We start from the raw sequence: 8,264 nt of genomic DNA, 5'->3' as shown, positions 1-8,264 counted from the left end.
ATTTTAGGTATGTGTGTGAAACATCAGAACTGAATAATGGACCAGAGAATTCAGAGATCTTTGGTTACCTGTTTCCGGTTTCGTCGGTTCACATTGCTGCGTTCCTGACCTAGCTTCGCCTCCATCATTAGATCATATTATAATATGCATTATAGACTATAGTTATACAGCTTGAATTTGAAAGAGCTACATGGTCGTTGTTTCGAGTGCTTTTTCATCTGCTGTGACAGACAGCATCAACGGTTACCAACATAATAGGTGCATTGCAAGTTGTGCAATGCTGAATGCATACGTTTCGTCAGTGACTTCCTTCTGCCTCATTGATGCGAAACTGATAATAAACATGCAAGAGAATACAGCTATAGTTACTCTGGACTGCCATGATAGAAACATTGAAACAGATATTGACTGGCTTTAGGTATGTAAGACGTAAGTATTGAAACCTCAAATTGTTATGATCAGGTTCAACATACTTGCTATGATCCTTTATATAATAATATTAATATATTACATAAAATATAATATATTACATTGTATATTAATCTTGATATAAAATCCTCGCTTTTTGATGATTGTAACATGTTCTGTTTCGTTGTAACCTTGTCCCCTACATAATTATATAATACATCATTACTTCCATTTTTCAGGTTTTTATTGGTGTTGCAAACGATGAAACGATCACTAAATTCTGTGCCTATGTGAGATTTGTTGGTTCATCGAATAACATCAAACTTACAGTGTGAGTAATTCGACAATCATGCACTTCATATTTTATGTCCCCCTACTAATTTTTCACTCTCTGTCTTCATCAGTGTTACTCTACATTTCTCTCAGTAATTACTCTCCCACTCAGTATTAACTCTCTGTCTTCATCAGTGTAACTCTACATTTCTCTCAGTAGTTATTCTCCCACTCAGTATCAACTCTCTGTCTTCATCAGTGTAACTCTACATTTCTCTCAGTAGTTATTCTCCCACTCAGTATTAACTCTCTGTCTTCATCAGTGTTTCTCTACATTTCTCTCAGCAGTTATTCTTCCACTCAGTATTAACTCTCTGTCTTCGTCAGTGTTACTCTTTATTTCCCTCAGTAGCTACCCTCCCACTCAGTATTAACTCTCTGTCTTCATCAGTGTAACTCTACATTTCTCTCAGTAGTTACTCTTCCACTCAGTTTTAACTCTCTGTCGTCATCAGTGTTACTCTACATTTCTCTCAACTTAGTTATTCTCCCACTCAGTATTAACTCTCTGTCTTTGTCAGTGTTACTCTATATTTCCCTCAGTAGTTACTCTCACACTGAGAGTTAACTCTCTGTATTCGTCAGTGTTACTCTATATTTTGTTCAGTAGTTATTCTCCCACTCAGTATTAACTCTCTGTCTTCGTCAGTATTACTCTACATTTCCCTCAGTAGTTATTCTCCCACTCAGTATTAACTCTCTGTCTTCGTCAGTGTTACTCTACATTTCGCTCAGTAGTTATTCTCCCAGTTCCCACTTAGTATCAACTCTCTGTCTTCATCAGTGTTACTCTACATTTCTCTCAGTAGTTATTCTCCCACTCGGTGTTAAATCTCTGTCTTCATCAGTGTTACTCTAGACATTTCCCTCAGTAGTTATTCTCCCACTCAGTATTAACTCTCTGTCTTCATCAGTGTTACTCTATATTTCTCTCAGCAGTTATTCTTTCACTCAGTAGCAACTCTCTGTCTTCGTCAGTGTTACTCTATATTTAGCTCAGTAGTTATTCTCCCACTCAGTATTAACTCTCTGTCTTCATCAGTGTTACTCTAGACATTTCCTTCAGAAGTTATTCTCCCACTCAGTATTAACTCTGTGTCTTCGTCAGTGTTACTCTACATTTCGCTCAGTAGTTATTCTTCCGCTCAGTATCAACTCTCTGTCTTCATCAGTGTTATTCTACATTTCCCTCAGTAGTCATTCTCCCACTCAGTGTTAAATCTCTGTCTTCATCAGTGTTACTCTAGACATTTCCCTCAGTAATTATCTCCCACTCAGTATTAACTCTCTGTCTTCGTCAGTGTTACTCTTTATTTCCCTCAGTAGCTACCCTCCCACTCAGTATTAACTCTCTGTCTTCATCAGTGTAACTCTACATTTCTCTCAGTAGTTACTCTTCCACTCAGTTTTAACTCTCTGTCGTCATCAGTGTTACTCTACATTTCTCTCAACTTAGTTATTCTCCCACTCAGTATTAACTCTCTGTCTTTGTCAGTGTTACTCTATATTTACCTCAGTAGTTACTCTCACACTGAGAGTTAACTCTCTGTCTTCGTCAGTGTTACTCTATATTTTGCTCAGTAGTTATTCTCCCACTCAGTATTAACTCTCTGTCTTCGTCAGTATTACTCTACATTTCCCTCAGTAGTTATTCTCCCACTCAGTATTAACACTCTGTCTTCGTCAGTGTTACTCTACATTTCGCTCAGTAGTTATTCTCCCAGTTCCCACTTAGTATCAACTCTCTGTCTTCATCAGTGTTACTCTACATTTCTCTCAGTAGTTATTCTCCCACTCAGTGTTAAATCTCTGTCTTCATCAGTGTTACTCTAGACATTTCCCTCAGTAGTTATTCTCCCACTCAGTATTAACTCTCTGTCTTCATCAGTGTTACTCTACATTTCTCTCAGCAGTTATTCTTTCACTCAGTAGCAACTCTCTGTCTTCGTCAGTGTTACTCTATATTTAGCTCAGTAGTTATTCTCCCACTCAGTATTAACTCTCTGTCTTCATCAGTGTTACTCTAGACATTTCCTTCAGAAGTTATTCTCCCACTCAGTATTAACTCTGTGTCTTCGTCAGTGTTACTCTACATTTCGCTCAGTAGTTATTCTTCCGCTCAGTATCAACTCTCTGTCTTCATCAGTGTTATTCTACATTTCCCTCAGTAGTTATTCTCCCACTCAGTGTTAAATCTCTGTCTTCATCAGTGTTACTCTAGACATTTCCCTCAGTAATTATCTCCCACTCAGTATCAACTCTCTGTCTTCATCAGTGTTATTCTACATTTCCTTCAGTAGTTATTCTCCCACTCAGTGTTAAATCTCTGTCTTCATCAGTGTTACTCTAGACATTTCCCTCAGTAATTATTCTCCCACTCAGTATCAACTCTCTGTCTTCATCAGTGTAACTCTACATTTCTCTCAGTAGTTATTCTCCCACTCAGTATTAACTCTCTGTCTTCATCAGTGTTACTCTACATTTCTCTCAGCAGTTATTCTTCCACTCAGTATTAACTCTCTGTCTTCGTCAGTGTTACTCTATATTTAGCTCAGTAGTTATTCTCCCACTCAGTATTAACTCTCTGTCTTCATCTTCTTCTTCGTAGAGGGCAGTGGTCTTTACTACTAAGGAATAGATCAAAACCACTATAAGATGGAGCATTGAAGCCCTGTACTTACCCCGGTACAGTTAATCTGTGAAGAAAGCAAGGTTAAGCCTTGTCCTCTCCACATTTGGTAAAACGTTTTGTTGCTTGTATGAAGCCGATGATCCTTGGTAATGAGAACTTGTCCACTATATCTGTCACACTGAGGTAGAAGGAGTCAAAGTATCCTCCTCGCTGGTAAGACCATTTCGGGCACTGACCAATAAAGTGGTTCATTGTCTCCTCTTTCATGAGACAGTGTGGACAGGTTTTAGGGACCGTTGTACTTATTGATATGGTAGTTTAGTTCACAATGTCCCGTGAGGAATTGTGTTGCTGTTCTTGTGCTCTCTTTGCCAAGTTTCGGGATTGATCTGGCGAACTTTTGTCTCCATACTCGTTTAAAGTGAGTGTGGGGTAAAGTTCTCCATCTTTCCCTCATCTTCCGATGACTTATACTCCGCAGTGCTCCCTTCCATAATACTTTTGGTATTGGTAGTTGCACTTGAGCGGAGTCCAGATTGTCGGAGCCTTTTTTGGCAAGAGAGTCTGCCTTTTCGTTGCCATCGTAGCCTTTGTGAGCTGGTATCCATCGTAGTAGGACTTGATTGTCCATTGCTAGTTGGTTGAGCTCACTTATAGCCGTGCTGGTGCTTTTAGATTTGACTTTGATGTTGCTCATTGCCATTATTGTCGCCTGGCTATCGCAGTTTATGTTTATTTTTCTAGTTTTGGTCCCAGATTCCCGTAATATTTTTGCCGCAGTGCCTACGGCAAAGGTTTCGGCCTGGAAGACGGTTGAGTTGATTCCTAGGTGGTATGACTCCTCACATGTGGGGTGTCGTTGTCCACAATGTACACTCCTGCTCCAACTTTTTCATTCATTTTGGAGCCGTCTGTGTAACATTGTATAGTATTGGTGTCATTCTCGATTACCTCATACTCAGAGAGTCGGGGAATTTCTGTGTTGAAACCAATGTCAACATTCAGTGATGTTGTCTGTTGATCTTGTCCTTCAGAGTTGAGACTGATAGCCTTTAGTAACTGTTCATTAAGTTTTGTGTGGGTGGTTAGGTTGCCCTTCTTGTTTACCATCGGCTCATATATCCACTGGTTGTTGGATTTGAGTCTGAGAGCTCTGCTGCTTCCTCTTCCATCACCAGATCAATAGGGATGATTCCGGTGATGATGTCTATACTAGTGCTGCTCCAGGAGTCGATGGTAACCCTCCTGTTATGAGGATGTTCCCCAGCCGCTGTACACTGCTAAGGATTGTTAGGTTATGTTTTTTGGACACACCATTGAGCCAGATTGTCGCAGCGTATGTCAGAGAAGGTCTGACAACGGCTGTATAATATATATACTCTGTCTTCATCAGTGTTACTCTAGACATTTCCTTCAGAAGTTATTCTCCCACTCAGTATTAACTCTCTGTCTTCGTCAGTGTTACTCTACATTTCGCTCAGTAGTTATTCTTCCGCTCAGTATCAACTCTCTGTCTTCATCAGTGTTATTCTACATTTCCCTCAGTAGGTATTCTCCCACTCAGTGTTAAATCTCTGTCTTCATCAATGTTACTCTAGACATTTCCCTCAGTAATTATTCTCCCACTCAGTATCAACTCTCTGTCTTCATCAGTGTAACTCTACATTTCTCTCAGTAGTTATTCTCCCACTCAGTATTAACTCTCTGTCTTCATCAGTGTTACTCTACATTTCTCTCAGCAGTTATTCTTCCACTCAGTATTAACTCTCTGCCTTCGTCAGCGTTACTCTATATTTCCCTCAGTAGTTATTCTCCCAATCAGTGTTAACTCTCTATCTTCATCAGTATTACTCTAGACATTTCCTTCAGAAGTTATTCTCCCACACAGTATTAAAGTATTAACTCTCTGTCTTCGTCAGTGTTACTCTATATTTCCCTCAGTAGTTACTTTTCCACTCAGTGTTAACTCTATATCTTCATCAGTGTTACTCTAGACATTCCTTCAGTAGTTATTCTCCCACTCAGTATTAACTCTCTGCCTTCATCAGTGTTAATCTACATTTCCCTCAGTAGTTACTCTCTCATTTAGTGGTAACTCTCTGTCTTCATCAGTGTTACTCTAGACATTTCCCTCAGTAATTATTCTCCGACTCAGTATCAACTCTCTGTCTTCATCAGTGTAACTCTACATTTCTCTCAGTAGTTATTCTCCCACTCAGTATTAACTCTCTGTCTTCATCAGTGTTACTCTACATTTCTCTCAGCAGTTATTGTTCCACTCAGTATTAACTCTCTGACAAGTGACAAGTAGTAACGCTCTAGTTCTCTTCAAAACAGTAGACCAAGGGCAAGGGTTTCCTTCTCCTGAGAACAGTAAGTACTCTCTGTCTTCGTCAGTGTTACTCTATATTTAGCTCAGTAGTTATTCTCCTTACTACATTATATGTGCAAGGCAAATTTCTGGAGAATCGAGTATTTTTTTGTAGTAATAATTTGAATTATAAAGCGACAAAATATTATGTGTTCTCTCTTGGTTTGATTTTTTGAATAACAGCCAGTAATTTTAGAAGGTAAACGGTCAAGCAAAGTGTGCAAGGTCGTTGATGGAGTATTCCATGTGAAATCCTCTCACCAGTCTGAGCCCCACCAACTGAACATCAGAGGACCAACTTGCACCTGCAGAAACTTCAGCAGGACTCACATCCCCTGCAGACATATTTTTCAAGCTATCGATGATGGTTTAATGAAATGGGAGGACCTACCTGAAGATTACAGAAACATACCGTTCTTCGTAAAAGATAAAGGTCTGTTAAATTGATCTGTATGCATGTTTACATTCCAATTTGAATAGACAAGACAAAATTGAGGTTCATAACTCGTTCATGTGCTATGGCCGTGCGTCCGCGTCGATGTAGGAGGTGTGGAGCCTGCTTGTAGAGAAAATATGAAGTTTCCTACAGTAAATATTATTATCAATATCAAAGGCAGGGCATTACTTCGACCTCCGAGGCGAGGTATCCGTGTGGACTCTGGTTGTTATCAGGGTTGGAAAGACAAAGATAATTTTGTCTGTTAAAGTGGGTTATCACTCTCTGCCATCAGAGTCATAAATCACATCTCCGCAGGGTTTGCAAGGTTTTCCCTATTGCTTTGCTTCCAATTCTTATAATAGTCAAAATATAAAATCCGATATTATTTTTGCAGGAAGTGATATTGGGATATGGCCAGCTGATGCAGATGTAAACAAATGCTGCGATTATCCAGCATCAGAAGACGAGGATGAAGAAGTAGAAGATGATGAGGTTGGAGGAAATGGGGATAAAAGAAAGAAGAAACGGGACATAGACTATATAAAGGAGATTGGCGGGAGCTTTCAAACAGAATAACTTCCTTCGTTAATGATCCCGAGTTTGACGTGATGGACGATGATGTCCGTGCATTATTATATAAGAAACTGTCAGATACCGCCAATGATGTGGCATCCTATATTTACAAAAGAAACTAATATAGATAACATAGATAAGATTATGTTTGATAATATATTACTTTAAAAGCCGTGCAATCATTTTAGATATTAGATATTAAACTAACCATATTATGATATTCTCCGTCTAACTATTCGATCTGTCACCATCTCACTATTCAATCTGTCTCAACGTTCATTCTCTGTTTAACTATTCAATCTCTGTCTCAGTGTTCATTTTCTTGTTTAACTATTCAATCTTTGTCTCAGCGTTCATTCTCTGTCTCGACATTCATTTTCCGTCTGACTATTCAATCTGTCTCAATGTTCATTCTCTGTCTCGACGTTCATTCTGCGTCTCACTATTCAATCTGTCTCAATGTTCATTCTCTGTCTCGACGTTCATTCTCCGTCTCAATATTCAATCTGTCTCAACGTTCATTATGTGTTTAACTATTCAATCTCTTTCTCAGTGATCATTCTCTGTTTAACTATTAAATCACTGTTCATTCCTGTCTCGACGTTAATTCTCCGTCTCATTATTCAATCTCTGCATCAGTGTTCATTCTCTATTTTAGAGTTAATTCCCTGTCTTACCTTTCAATCTTTCTCGGTGTTCATTCTCTGTCTGACTGTTCAATTTCTGTCTCACTGTCCATTCTCTGTCTCGCTGTTCAATCTTCGTGTTTCTTTCAAAGTGTTACAGTGACAAGGAGACCGAATGATATTGTTGTAAAATAAAAAGCTTGTCCGCTTTAGTTATAGTGATATTAAAACATATACAACACCATGTATTATGAAATTTTAGATTTTGTTACAAAATATGGACAGTGAATTTGATGTTGTTGTCTAATAATACAAAGATACAAGACGTGAGGCGCGGCGACATTATAAATTTTAGAACTGCCCGCGCATTTTGCTACTTTGCCGCGGCTCCACTAGTTTTTAACGTCTACCCAATCGTTATATTAGGAAATTTTAGTTAATTCTTTGATCACTCTTCAGTGCCGGTGGGCAGGCGCCCCGCATAGTTGGCTTTCCAAATTTACAGTCTCACGAAAGCCGAAACGGTAATCGAGTCCCGGAGCAGAACACACATTTAGAAAATTGAAAAATTAAAATTAAAATTAAAATAACAAATTAGAAATTAAAAATTAAAAATTACATGACTACGAGAGTCCAGACAGGCGACAAACACACAAACCGGACGAAGATAGGACCCACTGCTGAATTCGACATATAATGAATTGTTGAAAACATAATGATTCCTACACTTATATGATCTTGAGGCATGCCCTGCATGTACTGTGCGAGTACATTGTAAATAATATTTGATAAGATGGGCCAAAAATAGCGGCACAGCGCGCAAAATGCGCGGCGTGACCGCCGAAATTTTATACTTTAGACATTAACATTTCAATCGGCTTT

General features: G+C 38.9%; 1 long non-coding RNA gene across 1 annotated transcript; it reads left to right on the top strand.

Moving 5' to 3' along the window:
- LOC134815173 (uncharacterized) lies at positions 1-7,660 on the top strand. The gene is made up of 4 exons (XR_010160222.1): positions 1-418; positions 648-739; positions 5,941-6,177; positions 6,578-7,660. It is a non-coding gene; the product is annotated as an uncharacterized LOC134815173 (long non-coding RNA).
- The last annotated feature ends 604 nt before the right edge of the window (positions 7,661-8,264 follow it).

The sequence above is a fragment of the Bolinopsis microptera genome, chromosome 1 (assembly GCF_026151205.1).
Source record: "Bolinopsis microptera isolate Bmic1 chromosome 1, MBARI_Bmic_1.0, whole genome shotgun sequence".
NCBI classification, from domain to species: Eukaryota; Metazoa; Ctenophora; class Tentaculata; order Lobata; family Bolinopsidae; genus Bolinopsis; species Bolinopsis microptera.
This window is presented reverse-complemented; position numbering and strand designations above follow the sequence as displayed.